This window comes from Chrysemys picta, chromosome 10 (genome assembly GCF_011386835.1).
Source record: "Chrysemys picta bellii isolate R12L10 chromosome 10, ASM1138683v2, whole genome shotgun sequence".
NCBI lineage: Eukaryota > Metazoa > Chordata > Testudines > Emydidae > Chrysemys > Chrysemys picta.
This window is the reverse complement of record NC_088800.1, coordinates 46,101,063-46,116,172: the sequence shown is the minus strand read 5'-3', so window position 1 is coordinate 46,116,172 and position 15,110 is coordinate 46,101,063.

Sequence of the window (15,110 nt, the reverse complement as noted above, 5' to 3'; positions counted from 1 at the left end):
TCTTGTTGAGCCAGACATGCTAGCCTGCTGCAACACAGACCCAGGGTCCAGGCCATGGCCCCAAAGCTGCAGAATTTAACTAAAAATAGCTCAGCAGGTTACCTCTCCAGCACCCAGATACCCAGCTCCCAATGGGATCCAAACCCCAAATAAATCCATTTTACTCTGTATAAAGCTTATACAGGGTAAACTCAAAAATTGTCCACCCTCTGTAACACTGATAGAGAGATATGCACAGCTGTTTGCTACTCCAGGTATTAATCACTTACTCTGGGTTTGTTAATAAACAGAAGTGATTTTATTAAGTATAAAAAGTAGGATTGAACTGGTTTCAAGTAATAACAGACAGAACAAAGTAAGTCGCCAAGCAAAATAAAGCAAAAACACGCAAGTCTAAGCCTAACACATTAAGAAACTGATTACAGGTAATCTCTCTCCCTCAGAGATGTTCCAATAAGCTTCTTTTACAGACTAGACTCCTTCCTAGTCTGGGCCCCATCCTTTCCTCTGGTACAGTTCTTGTGAGTTCCAGCTGACATTTCAGGTGGTAAGCAGGGGTCTTCTCATGACTGGCAGCCTCCTTTGTCCTGTTCCATCCCCTTTTATAGCTTTGGCACAAGGCGGGAATCTTTTGTCTCTCTGGGTCCCCACCCCTCCTTCTGAATGGAAAAGTCCCAGATTTAAGATGGATTCGAGTATCATGTGACATGGTCACATGTCCTATGAGACCCCAGCCTCCATTCTTCCTGGGCTGGCCCACATGTACACAGGAAGGTTTGCAAGTAAACGGAGCCATTTACAGTTCATTGATTCTGAAGCACCCTTAATGGTTTCCTCTTAATATGTTTAAATCAGTAATACAAGTTCATATCTTATTCTCCTGACTCCAGACATAGAAATAATACATCCAAACAAATAGGATGAACACACTCAGTACATTATAAGCTTTGTAAAGATACCTTACAAGAGACCTTTTGCATAAAGCATATTCCAGTTACATCATATTCACATATCCTCCTCAGGATACCGGGCCTGGGGCAGGCGCGGCCCAGCAGGAGCTCGGGCACCAGCATCTGCCTTCTCCTGCGGTCGGGCCGCAACTGAGCGCTGGGGTGGGGCCTTTATACTTCCTGTCCCGCCCCTTGACTTCTGGGGGGCAGGGACAGGCGGTGACTCCGCCCACTCTGGTGGCTGTTCTGGCTCGTCCCTCACAGGGGTGGCTGGGAGCCAGGCTGCCTCACTACTCCCCCCCCCCCCCCAAGGCTGGCTCCCGGGTAACGGGGCGAGACCCTTCCATACCCCCCAGGCGGGAAAGGAAGTCGGCGTTCGCGTGTTCCTTCCCGGCCTGATGGCGAACGGTGAAGGCATAGGGCTGCAGTGCCAAATACCACCGCTGCAGCTGCATATTATGGTCCTTCATGCGGGCCAACCACTGGAGGGCAGAGTGGTCGGTGACCAAGGTGAACAGGGTGCCCAGGAGGTAATACCGCAGGGCGTCACAAGCCCATTTCGCGGCGAGGGCTTCCTTCTCCACCATCGCATAGTTTTTCTTGCGGGGGAACAGCTTCCGACTAATGTAGAGGACCGGATGCTCTTCTTCGTCTACCTATTGGGAGAAGACCTCCCCGAATCCCACCTCGGAGGCGTCCATTTGCAGGACAAAGGTCCGGTTAAAATCGGGGCTATATAGGACCGACTTCTGGCAGAGGCTTGTTTTGAGGGTTTGGAAGGCCTCATCACACTCGCGGGTCCAAATCACTTGCCGCAGACTGTCCTTGGTCAAGAGCCCCGTTAACGGGGCAGCAATCGCCGCGAATTGGGGGATAAACCGTCGATAATATCCTGCCAACCCCAGAAACTGGCGTACCTGGCGTTTCATGGCGGGCGGAGGGCAGGTTGCAATGGCCTGTACCTTATCCACCAGTGGCTTTACATGTCCATGTCCGATAGTATATCCCAGGTACGTGGTTTCTTGCCGGCCGACGTGGCACTTCTTCGGGTTGGCCATTAACCCGGCCGCCCGCAGAGACCTCAGGACGGCTGCGACCCGTTCTAGATGGTTCTCCCACTGAGGACTGTAAATGACTACGTCATCCAAATAAGCCGCCACGTAATCTTGATGGGGTTGGAGGAGGCGGTCCATCAGGCGCTGAAACGTGGCCGGGGCCCCGTGGAAGCCGAAAGGCATTCGGATAAACTGGTAGAGGCCCGTAGGGGTGGCGAACGCGGTCTTCTCCCTGGAAGCAGGTTCCAGGGGGATCTGCCAGTACCCCTTGCTATAGTCGAGGGTGGTGATATAGCGGGCCTCTCCCAGCCGGGCCAACAGCTCATCTATCCGGGGCATGGGATATGCATCGAACTTGGAGATGGCATTTACGCTCCTGAAGTCGATGCAAAACAGTTGGGAACCATCGGGCTTTGGTACCAGCACGACGGGGCTTCGCCACTCGCTGTGCGATGGTTCAATCACCCCCAAGTCCAGCATCGTCCGTACCTCCTCATCCACAATCCGTTTCCGGTGATATGGCAAGGGCCTGGTCGCGCCCCGAATTACCACCCCCGGCTCAGTCTGAATTTTATGGTATACCAGGGTGGTGGACCCCGGTTGGGCCGTGAAGGTGTGCGAGAAGGCTCGCAGGAGGCACCGGGTCTGCTTGAGCTGGTCCTCGTCAATGTCTCCCCAAGTTGGGGTTTCTCAGGGTCCTCGGTGTGGGTTATCTGGGGTCCTAGCTCTGGTTCCGGCGGGTAGGGGTTAATCAGCAGCCCTTCTCGTTCCCACCAGGGCTTGAGGAGGTTGATATGATACCGGTGTATCTTTTTCTTCCGGTCGGGCTGGTTAATCTCATATGTAACTGGACCCACTTTCCGGACGACTTCATACGGCCCTTGCCATCGGGCCAGGATTTTTGACTCGCTGGAAGGGAGTAGCAGTAACACCCGGTCTCCGGGTTGAAAGTCCCGTGTTTGTGCGTCCTGGTTATAAGTCTGGGCTTGCGCCTCTTGGGCGGCTTTCAAATTCTCTTGTGCCTGGGCCCCAGCCTGCTTAAGATGCTCCTGAAGCTGGACCATGTACTTTAAGAGGCCCTGGGCCGGGGACAGGGTTTGCTCCCAAGTCTCCCTCATTAGGTCCAATAGGCCCTAAGGTCGACGGCCATATAGTAGCTCGAATGGTGAGAACTTGGTCGACGACTGGGGAACTTCTCAGACTGCCAGGAGCAAGGGTGGGAGTAGCCGGTCCCATCGACGAAGGTCCTCCTGGGGGAACTTACGGAGCATATCTTTTAGGGTCCGGTTGAACCTTTCGACCAGCCCGTCAGTCTGGGGGTGATAGACTGACGTGCGCAGTTGCTTGACCCCCAGAAGTTCACACACCTGCTGAAGCAGCTGCGAAGTGAAGTTGGTCCCCTGATCCGTGAGGATCTCGCGGGGCAGGCCAACTCGGGCAAAAACCTTCACCAGTTCATTGGCGATGGCGCGGGCTGTGATGTTCCGGAGGGGAATTGCCTCGGGGAAGCGGGTGGCGTAGTCCAACATTACCAGGATATACTGAAATCCCACACTGCTCTTGGGAAGGGGCCCCACCAGATCCATGGCCACACGTTCGAAGGGGGTCTCTATTAAAGGCATCAGGATCAACGGGGCTTTGGGAGTCCGTGCCGGGGCGGCCAACTGGCAGCCGGGGCAGGAGTTGCAGTACTTCTTTACCTCCTGGTACATCCCCGGCCAGAAGATGCGCCCCAGGACCCGGGCCAGGGTCTTCTCATGACCGAGGTGTCCAGCCGCGGGGACGTCGTGGGCCAGCTTCATGACAGCCCGTCGATGACACCGGGGAACGAGGAGTTGGGTCCGGGTCTCTCCCGTGTGGGGGTCCCGTTCAACGTGATACAGGCGCTCCTGCCGCATCTCAAAGTGTGGCCACTGGGCCGCTCGACCAGGGTCGAGGACAGTCCCGTCCACAATGGCCAGTTGTTTGTACACCTGCTTAAGTGTGGGGTTGGCCCGTTGGTCCTGGCAAAAGTCCGTGGTGGGCGAGGGATCCTCCCCCGCCCCTGGGGGAGCGTTCTCTGGTTCTCCCATCGAGCTGGTAGTCTCGGGGTTTTCTCTCTCCTCTCCCTCGCTCTCGGGGGCCTCCCCTTCTAAGGCTGGCGTGGCCCGCGGGTTGCCTCCTGCGTGGTGGCGGAGGATTGCTGGAAACTCCGGCCAGTCCCGACCCAGGATCACTGGGTATGCCAGTCGCGGGGCAAGTCCCACCACCATTGACCGAGTGACCCCCTCAATCGTCAGTTGGGCCCGGGTACTCCGGTAGGGCCGTATGTCTCCGTGGATGCACTGCAGCCGAATTTCCCCCAGTCGGGCGTCAGCCGGGGGACCGAAGTGTCGGCGGACTAGCGTCTGTCCACAGCCCGAGTCGAGGAGGGCCACCATCGGGTATCCCTCAATGACCACGGGTACGGTGATCTTAGCCGCTTGTGAAAGACGGGCACGAGCCTCCCCTGCACAGACCTGACCAAAGTACACTCCAGTCCCGGGCAATCCCACTGGAGATGGCCGTACTCCCCGCAGGAAAAACAGGGCCCCAGGGTTGCCCGTCCCGTCCGTAGCCAAGTCCCAGGGTGGTTTCCAGGTGGACTCCGGTGGTCTCTTCACCCCGCGGGGATCGGAGTCCGAGCGGGTCGCCCGGGTGCCACCGGGGCACGAGTCCAGGCCTCGGTTCCCTGGGTGGAAACCCGTAAATCCGCTCGAGCGGGCGCCCTTTTCTTCTCGGGGTTAGGGCGCTCCGCCCCTGGTGGGGCTACTCGGACCCCCGGGCCTATCGGCATTTCCGCCGTGAGGAAGTCCTCCATTAATGTAACGGCGGTGGCCAGGGTCGCTGGCCTGTGGCGGAGGACCCAGGCCCGTCCCCATGGTGGAAGAACCTGGGTGAACTGCTCTAGCACCACCTGCTCCAGTAGCTTTTCTGATGTTCGGCGCTCGGGCTGCAACCACCGCTTGCAGGTCTCCCGGAGCTCCTGGGCCACCCGCCAAGGCCGGGCCCCGGTGGGATAGGTCAGACTCCTAAACCGCTGGCGGAAAGTTTCGGGACTCACATCCAGGACGTCCAGAATGGCAGCCTTTACTTGGCTGTAATCTTGGGCTGCTTCCAACGACAGGCCTCGATAGACTGTCTGCGCAGTCCCAGTCAAGTACGAGGCCAAGATGGAAGCCCATTGCTCCAGGGCCCAGCCAGCGACGACTGCCACCCGCTCGAAGGTGACAAAAAAGGCTTCAGGGGCATCGCCGGGTAACAGCTTCGTCAGCCGGATCGGGGGGCTGGGTCATGTGGTCCCGGCTGTGCCTCCCCAGGTCGGGCCAGCGCCCCTGCAAGCTGCTGAAGACATTGCCGCTGGAAGTCCTGGTGCTGGGTAACTAGGTCTTGAACGAGCTGGTTCTGTTGTGTTCCCAGCTGCTCCATGAGCTGCTGCTGCTGCTGCAGCTGTGCGGCCTGCTGCTCCTTTTGCTGTTGCAACTGGGCCGCCTGCTGCCGCTCCTGGGTTTCCGTCACCAGGGCCAAGAGTTGGGACAGATCCATCTCTCGGGAGGGGGGTCTTTCTCCCCCGGCCCCTCTCTCCCCGGGGTCGAAAGTTCGCGCCCACATCTGGGCGGAACTCCTCAGAGAAGGCACCACGTGTAGACGTCCCGGGGAGGGGCTCGTCCCTCACAGGGGTGGCTGGGAGCCAGGCCGCCTCACTACACGAGGCGGGGGGAGCAGTTCAGTCTTGCGTGCCCAGGCCTAGGTTGGGCGGGCAGCCAACCGTAGTACAGGGCTCAGGCCCTCAGGCAGGGGCATAGCAAACAAACAGTAAGTTCAGGGGCTCAGGCCCTCAGGCAGGGACTGAGCAAACAAACAGTAAGTTCAGGGCTCAGGCCCTCAGGCAGGGGCTGAGCAACTAAACAATAGTTCAGGGCTCAGGCCCTCAGGCAGGGGCTGAGCAAATAAACAGTTCAGGGCTCAGGCCCTCGGGCAGGGGCTGAGCAAACAAACAGTTAGTTCAGGGCTCAGGCCCTCGGGCAAGGGCTGAGCAAATAAACAGTTAGTTCAGGACTCAGGCCCTCGGGCAGGGGCTGAGCAAACAAACAATAGTTCAGGGCTCAGGCCCTCGGGCAGAGGAGGAGGAGAGACTGCCACCTGGCGTGGGGTGGCAGGGGGGAACACAGGCCCACCCACTTCACTGTGTTCCAACCCGGGGCCCTGTCAGCAGCAATCCGTCTGCTGCTGGGTCAGTGGGGATCCTGACCGCAACACACTGACATGGGTTCGGGGTCTGCTATCCCCGGGCCACTTCCCATCTCCTCCTCCATTGGTACCTGCATGTCCTTAGCCTCGTCCGCCGTGTTCCAGATCATGGGCTCCTCAGGGCAGCGAGCGCTGGGCAGATTGGGCGGCTCCTCCAGACCCTCGGTGAGGGAAAGTTCAGTCCGCTCCTCCGGATACCGGGCTCGGGCCAGGCGCGGCCAGTCCTCCTCAGGATACCGGGCCCGGGACAGGCTCGGCCAGTCCTCCTCAGGATACCTGGCCCGGGGCAGGCTCGGCCCAGCAGGAGCTCAGGCACCAGCTTCTGCCTTCTCCCGTGGTCAGGCCGCAACTGAGCGCTGGGGCCGGGCCTTTATACTTCCTGTCCCGCCCCTTGATTTCTGGGGGGCGGGGACAGGCGGTGACTCCGCCCACTCTGGCGGCTGTTCTGGCTCGTCCCTCACAGGGGCGGCTGGGAGCCAGGCCGCCTCACTACACAGGGGTACTAAAATTTTATACAAAAATGACTTTTTTATACAGCTCTAAAAACTATACTCGGAAATGTAAGTATAATATTTATATTCCAATCTTCTTATTTTATAATTATATGTAAAAATGAGACTGTAAGAAGTTTTTGAGTAATAGTGTGCTGTAACATTTTTGTATTTTTAGGTCTGATTTTGTAAGCAAGCAGTTTTTAAGTGAGGTGAAACTTGGGGGTATGCAAGACAAATCAGACTCCTGAAAGGGGTGCAGTAATCTGGAAAGGTTGAGAGCCACTGATGTGTTGACTGATTTTTAATCTGGCCAGGAAATCAGCCTAGATTTGCCTCCCTATCCTGCACCTGTCATCGTGTTGTTAGCCCCAAAGAAAACTGTGCCCTGGTCTACACCGGGGGGTAGTGAATAACGTAGCTGAAGTTGACGTACTTAAAGCGACTTACCGTGGTGTCTTCACCGCAGTGAGTCGACTGCTGCCACTCCCCCCACAACTCTGCTTGCGCCTCTCGCGGTGCTAGAGTACAGGAGTCGACGGGAGAGGGCTTGGGGGTCGATTTATCGCGTCTAGACCAGACGCGATAAATCGATCCCCACTGGATCGATCGCTGCCCGCTGATCCTGCGGGTAGTGTAGACATACCCTTACAAAGATAAGGTAAAGATTAAATAACAGCTTTATATATAACACAACAGTTAAAACAGTAATAAAGGGATAAACACTAAGGACTTTCAAACTATAACTATAGAGGACCAAATACAAACCCAGCTGTGGCTGTAACAACCCGGGGCTTAAAGCCCTGACCCAGAACTATATACAGGACAGGTGATCTGAGCATACATGTCTCTTTACCAGCTTGGTTACAGACGCCCACCGACATGACAGGACGGAGCACCAGACGCAGGCAATGACAGCAGGCTGCTGAGGATTAGATCTCCAGACAGGTAAACTGACAACTGTTCTTCTCTTCACAGGCCTGTGCTGTCATGTGTGCATGTGTGAACTGGAACCAAAGGTCAGCAGATGGATGGCTATCCTCGCATGCAGGTATGTACCTACCCCAGCAACCCTTAGTGTGGTGCCTGTCTGCCTCTCAGATGGGCAGCCCCGTGTGACTGGAGGGCTGGACTTTTAAACTGCCTTGTTACTAGGCAGATTACCAGTCACATGGCCTGTCTCTTTTCCCACCTTTAGCAAAAAGAGTGCTGTGATGGGGCACATGCCCCGCACTGGCCCTGAGAACCTGGGGCGCTGTGACAAGGTTGGGACTCACCACCGCAGCGCCTCCTACTGGTTGTTTCTGGAAATTAGCTCTGTCCAGTGGAGTGCCCCGTCCTGGTGGTGTCCTGTCCATCATCTGCTCCCTTGTTGTTGTCTGGACCCGCGTTGCTTCCTGCTTGGCGGCATCCTCTTCTGGACACTGCCCTCCGGCAGTGCCCACTGCTCCAGTCTCCCCCCCTTCCGGGGGTCTGATGTTATCAGCAGTCCTTCTCTGCGCCCAGCCACCGTGGTCAACCACAACCCCAAAGTCTAACCCCTACTGTCAGGGGTCTGGTGCAGTCAACTATTACCACATCCACTAGCTGGGTGTTCATGCAAGGGGGAAGGGAGGGACCCAGGCCCACCCTCTACACTGGGTCCCGACCCAGGGACCCTTTGGTGGCAGCCTTCCTGCCCTCCTTCTCTCCCCTTGTGCGCCTCTCTCCCTGGGCCGCTTCCCCTTTGGCCCCTTTGCACCGGCTATGTAAGTATGCATATGCCTCACCAGTTCCAGTAAGCTTCCTTTTACAAACTAGTCTCCTGCTAGTCTGGAGCAATCACTCACACCCCCTGCAGTTACTGTTCTTTGTTCCAGTTTCTTTCAGGTATCCTTGGGGGTGGAGAGGCTCTTTCTTTAGCCAGCTGAAGACAAAATGGAAGGGTCTCCCAGCGGTTTAAATAGACTCTCTCTTGTGGGTGGAGACCCCCTCCTCTTTCCTATGCAAAGTCCAGCTCCAAGATGTAGTTTTGGAGTCACATGGGCAAGCCACATGTCCATGCATGACTCAGTTTTTACCAGCCAAGCCACATTCCCGGGAAGGCTCAGATGTGGATTAGCATCTTCAAGTTCATTGTTGGCTTAAGTGGTTTTTGATTGGGCACTTAATTTGCACTTTTCTCAAGAGGCTGATCAAACGCTCTGTTAGGCTAGTTAAAATCAAGCCAGTACACAGCCAATATTCATAACTTTGAATACAAAAATGATACATGCATACAAATAGGATGAATACATTCAGTAGATCATAACCTTTTGCAGATATGTTACATGGCATATGTAGCCTAAAACATATTCCAGTTATGTCACATATACATTCATAAGCATATTCCATAAAGCCTTATGGGGGGCACGGTCACACATACGATCTGTATAAACAAGCAGGTCACTCCAGTTATTCATCCATGTAGAGAGGTGCCATTTGCACTCCATGATAAAGTGCAACTCTTCCAAGATCTCACTTTCGTAGCTTGTATCACTTTGAATAAGCCTGTTATAAGACAAGGCTCCTGTGTTTCATCAAGGAATATCAGATGTGAAACAGCATGAAGGTATTTAAGAAGCCAACTCAAAGTGTTCCTCCTACACAAGCATTCAGGTCTTCAGCAGTCCAGGCAAACAAACAAATCTTAAACTTGTTCTTCATAATTATAAAAACAATACTAGCTGCCTATTTAATTTTAAAAACAGCAAAAAATATCTACCTCCCTTTCCATTTCTTATAAGGAGTCTTGAAGTTTAAATCTCCTCAATGTGATAGATATGCTTGCTTTGATCTGCTTAGCTCTTGGAAGTCCAGGAGCTCCGGGCTGCTGGCCCTGTGCTGCCTGGGGTCCCTAGGGACAGCTCTGTGCACCATTAGGGATTTTTTTCCCCGAGAACCCCCTGTAACATTTCATGAACCCCAGTTTGGGAACAACTGCCCCAGAGGCCTACTGGGATGGAAAGAAGGATGAGACACACAGCACACCTTTCCCTCTTGAATTCCCCTCATGGAGCCCTGCACCTGCAGAGGTTTTTCCATGGATCTGGGACTGGGAGCAGTGCCATGCACTCCTTTACGTACAGAAATGGTGAGTGCTATGCCCCAAGGGATCCCACTGTTTCTGCTCTTTATTTCCCTAGGGCCTTTTATCCAGAAATCTCTCAGGGCTTTACAAACTTCACAGCCATGTTTACCAGCACACTCCTGCTGTTTGTGCATTCTTTTCTCCTGTACAGTGAAACCCTGCTATACCGTGATGTTTGGGGTCCAAAAAATTACATCACGCTAAATGCGGGGTCGCGCTATAGCGGGGTTTCAAGCCCGTCAGTGGTCCCCAAGGCGGTGCATTGATGTGCGCCGCCTAGTGCCTAGCAGGGGAGAGAAGCTGCGGCCCCACGCCTGCCGGGGACAGTGAGCACCGGCAGCTCTGTTGTTCTCTGTCCTGGGCAGGTGCAGGGCCACGGCTTCTCTCCGGCTTCAAGAGGAGCCACGGCCCCGCGCCTGCCGGGGACAGAGAGCTCCAGGGCTGCGGGCGCCGCAGCTCTCTGTCCTGGGCAGGCGCGGGACCACGGTTCCTCTCCGGCTTGGAGAGAAGCCACGGCCCCGCGCCTGCCGGGGACAGAGAGCTCCAGGGCTGTGGGCGCCGGTGCTCACTGTCCCCGGCAGGCGTGGGGCCGCAGCTTCTCTCCCCTGCCTGGCACTAGGCGGGGGCACATCAATGTCCTGGCAGCCATCATGGCTTTGGGGACCACTGGTACAGTACATAGAGTACTGTATTACTGTGTGTCTTAAAGGGGGGCCAAATTATGATTGCGTTATATGCGATTTCACGTTATGGCAGGGCGCCTTATTGCGGGGTTTGACTGTATTTGTATAACATGTAACACAATGGAGTCCTGGTCCCTGGCTGGGACAGATTGAAGTGTCACTAGAGGAGGTTTTGGAATTAATTGATAAACTTAACATTAACAAGTCACTGGGACCAGATGGCATTCACCCAAGAGTTCTGAAAGAACTCAAATGTGAAGTTGCGGAACTATTAACTAAGGCTTGGTCTACACTAAACCCCCAAATCGAAGTAAGGTACGCAACTTCAGCTACGTGAATAACGTAGCTGAAGTCGACGTACCTTACTTCGAACTTACCGCGGTCCACACCCGGCAGGCAGGCTCCCCCGTCGACTCCGCGTACTCCTCGCGGCGAGCAGGATTACTGGAGTCGACGGGGAGCACTTCTGAGTTCGATTTATCGCGTCCAGACAAGACGCGATAAATCGAACCCAGAAGTTCGATTGCCTGCCGCCGAACCAGCGCGGTAAGTATAGACAAGCCCTGAGGTTTGTAACCTGTCCTTTAAATTGGCTTCTGTACCCAATGACTGGAAGTTAGCTAATGTAACGCCAATATTTAAAAAGGGCTCTAGAGGTGATCCTGGCAATTACAGACTGGTAAGTCTAACGTCGGTACCGGGCAAATTAGTCGAAACAATAGTTAAGAATAATTGTCAGACACATAGAAAAACATAAACTGTTGAGCAATAGTCAACATGGTTTCTGTAAAGGGAAATTGTGTCTTACTAATCTATTAGAGTTCTTTGAAGGGGTCAACAAACATGTGGACAAGAGGGATCCAGTGGACATAGTGTACTTAGATTTCCAGAAAGCCTTTGACAAGGTCCCTCACCAAAGGCTCTTAAGTAAAGTAAGTTGTCATGGGATAAAAGGGAAGGTCCTTTCATGGATTGAGAACTGGTTAAAAGACTGGGAACAAAGGGTAGGAATTAATGGTAAGTTCTCAGTGTGACGTTGTGCAGTCTATATGGTCTTATAAAAACTTGATAATAAGTCAATATAATGTAACTGAGCTGGTTTTAGAGAAAATACGGTAATAAGTGAATGTAACGTAACTGGGATATGCTTCATGCAAAAGGTCTCTTGTAAGGTATCATTACAAAGCTTATAATCTACTGAGTATGATCATCTGATTTGTATAAATGTACCACTCTTGTAGCTAAAACTAGAAATATAAAATGTAACTCTGAGGGCCTATTGTAATTGTGTAAAGTGTGGACCATTAATGATGGTTTGGAATCTTGATGACTCCCATTGTCTGCAGATGGCTGTATTTACCTGTGAGTCTTCCTGTATATGTGTGTGCTGGCAAATGAGTAATGAAGTCTTGCAGTGACATGTGATCATGTCACCTGAACTGGAATCCATCTTTAACCTGGTGCTTTTCCAGTGAGGGGGGGTGGAAACCCAGAGAGACAAAGAGTTCCCGCCTTATGCAAAAGATATATAAAGGGGGGAAGAGAAGAGAGGGGGAGAGAAGCCATCATGAAGAATCCCCTAGCTACCACCTGAGCTGCAACAAGAGCTGTACCAGGGGAAAGAATTGTGCCCAGGCCTGGAAGGTGTCCAGTCTGAGAAAAACTTACTGAAACATCTCTGAGGGTGAGATTATCTGTATTTAGTTTGATTAGGCATAGATTTGCGCATTTTATTTTATTTTGCTTGGTGACTTACTTTGTTCTGTCTGTTACTACTTTGAACCACTTAGATCCTACTGTCTGTATTTAATAAAATCACTTTTTATTTAGTAATTTACTCAGAGTATGTATTAATACCTGGGGGAGCAAACAACTGTGCATATCTCTCTATCAGTGTTATAGAGGGCGAACAATTTATGAGTTTGCCCTGCATAAGCTTTATACAGGGTAAAACGGATTTATCTGGGTTTAGACCCCATTGGGAGTTGGGCATCTGAGTGCTAAAGACAAGCACGCTACTGCGAGCTGTTTTCAGGTAAACTTGCAGCTTTGGGACAAGTGATTCAGACCCTGGGTCTGTGTCTGGAGCCAGACAGGAGTGTCTGGCTCAGCAAGACAGGGTGCTGGAGTCCTGAGCTGGCAGGGAAAACAGAAGCAGGGGTAGTCTTTGCACATCGGGTGGCAGTTCCCAAGGGGGTTTCTGTGATCCAACCCGTCACAGTGGCGTAGTCGAGCAGGATCTGTGCACAGCTGATTGCTTTGAGATACTGGTAGTGATTTTACGTGAGTTTTAAGTGTGGTGGCTGGAGAACAGACAAAGTGGTTACTGGTTTGTTATTTTCTGTTTGCTTATTTCGGGAAAGGGAAGTAGGGACAGAAAAGGAAGCAAAATAAGTAAGAATGAAGATCAAAAGAAGCTAAAACTACACAAGTTGCAAATTGCCCAGAAAGACTGAACAATGGGCACTGGGAATGTCTCTGTTAACTAAGAAGCCCCTGAGCTGAGTGCATCTCAGTTTCAGTGAACTGCAGATGGGTGTGGCCCAACCTCTGTCTGTGCTGAAGCTGACTGGGGTGTCTAATTTAGCAAGACAGGAGTGGAGGGGTGCCTGTTCTGGCAGGAGGGTGTTCTCTGTGGTATCCCAGCTCATCAAGTGATGGTCTCAAGGGAAGATAAATGGAAATTGATGTACAATTTGCCTGGGGAAAGCCTGACCTGGAAAAAGAAAAGGCTGCCCACCAGCCTGAACTTAAGAGACAAAGCAATTAAGACCCAGAAGCATAACCTGGCTGTAATGGAGTGGAAGAGGTGCACAGAGACATGTATCCTGGAGCTGGAAGTTGGGGTCCTGGTGACTGCTGCGGTGGGAACAAACCCCAAGGACTCTAGCTGGAAGCAAACCCAACCTGAGTGAAAGGGGGGGGATTTTGCTGGCCAGCGAAAGGTCCCTCATAGCTGGAAGCTGTGAGCCTACAGCTGGGTCAGGGTCTCTTTCCCTTTTGGGGGACACAGGAGTGTCTGCCCCATAGGGGAGCCCAAAAACGAATTTTAGGTATACTGCCTCCGCCATGGTCAGTGTCCAAGTCTCTGGCAATAAGTTCAGGAGGAGGGTGTGACGTTGTGCAGTCTATATGGTCTTATAAAAACTTGATAATAAGTCAATATAATGTAACTGAGCTGGTTTTAGAGAAAATACGGTAATAAGTGAATGTAACGTAACTGGGATATGCTTCATGCAAAAGGTCTCTTGTAAGGTATCATTACAAAGCTTATAATCTACTGAGTATGATCATCTGATTTGTATAAATGTACCACTCTTGTAGCTAAAACTAGAAATATAAAATGTAACTCTGAGGGCCTATTGTAATTGTGTAAAGTGTGGACCATTAATGATGGTTTGGAATCTTGATGACTCCCATTGTCTGCAGATGGCTGTATTTACCTGTGAGTCTTCCTGTATATGTGTGTGCTGGCAAATGAGTAATGAAGTCTTGCAGTGACATGTGATCATGTCACCTGAACTGGAATCCATCTTTAACCTGGTGCTTTTCCAGTGAGGGGGGGTGGAAACCCAGAGAGACAAAGAGTTCCCGCCTTATGCAAAAGATATATAAAGGGGGGAAGAGAAGAGAGGGGGAGAGAAGCCATCATGAAGAATCCCCTAGCTACCACCTGAGCTGCAACAAGAGCTGTACCAGGGGAAAGAATTGTGCCCAGGCCTGGAAGGTGTCCAGTCTGAGAAAAACTTACTGAAACATCTCTGAGGGTGAGATTATCTGTATTTAGTTTGATTAGGCATAGATTTGCGCATTTTATTTTATTTTGCTTGGTGACTTACTTTGTTCTGTCTGTTACTACTTTGAACCACTTAGATCCTACTGTCTGTATTTAATAAAATCACTTTTTATTTAGTAATTTACTCAGAGTATGTATTAATACCTGGGGGAGCAAACAACTGTGCATATCTCTCTATCAGTGTTATAGAGGGCGAACAATTTATGAGTTTGCCCTGCATAAGCTTTATACAGGGTAAAACGGATTTATCTAGGTTTAGACCCCACTGGGAGATGGGCATCTGAGTGTTAAAGACAAGCACTCTACTGCGAGCTGTTTTCAGGTAAACTTGCAGCTTTGGGACAAGTGATTCAGACCCTGGATCTGTGTCTGGAGCCAGACGGGAGTGTCTGGCTCACAAGACAGGGTGCTGGAGTCCTGAGCTGGCAGGGAAAACAGAAGCAGGGGTAGTCTTTGCACATCGGGTGGCAGCTCCCAAGGGGGTTTCTGTGATCCAACCCGTCACACTCAGAATGGAGAGGGGTAGCTAGTGGTGTTCCCCAAGGGTCAGTCCTCGGACCAATCCTATTCAACTTATTTATAAATGATCTGGAAAAATGGGTAAAAAGTGTGGTGGCAAAGTTTGTAGACGATACTAAACTGCTCAAGATAGTTAAGACCAAAGCAGACTGTGATGAACTTCAAAAAGATCTCACAAAACTAAGTGATTGGGCAACAAAATGGCAAATGAAATTTAATGTGCATAAATGTAAAGTAA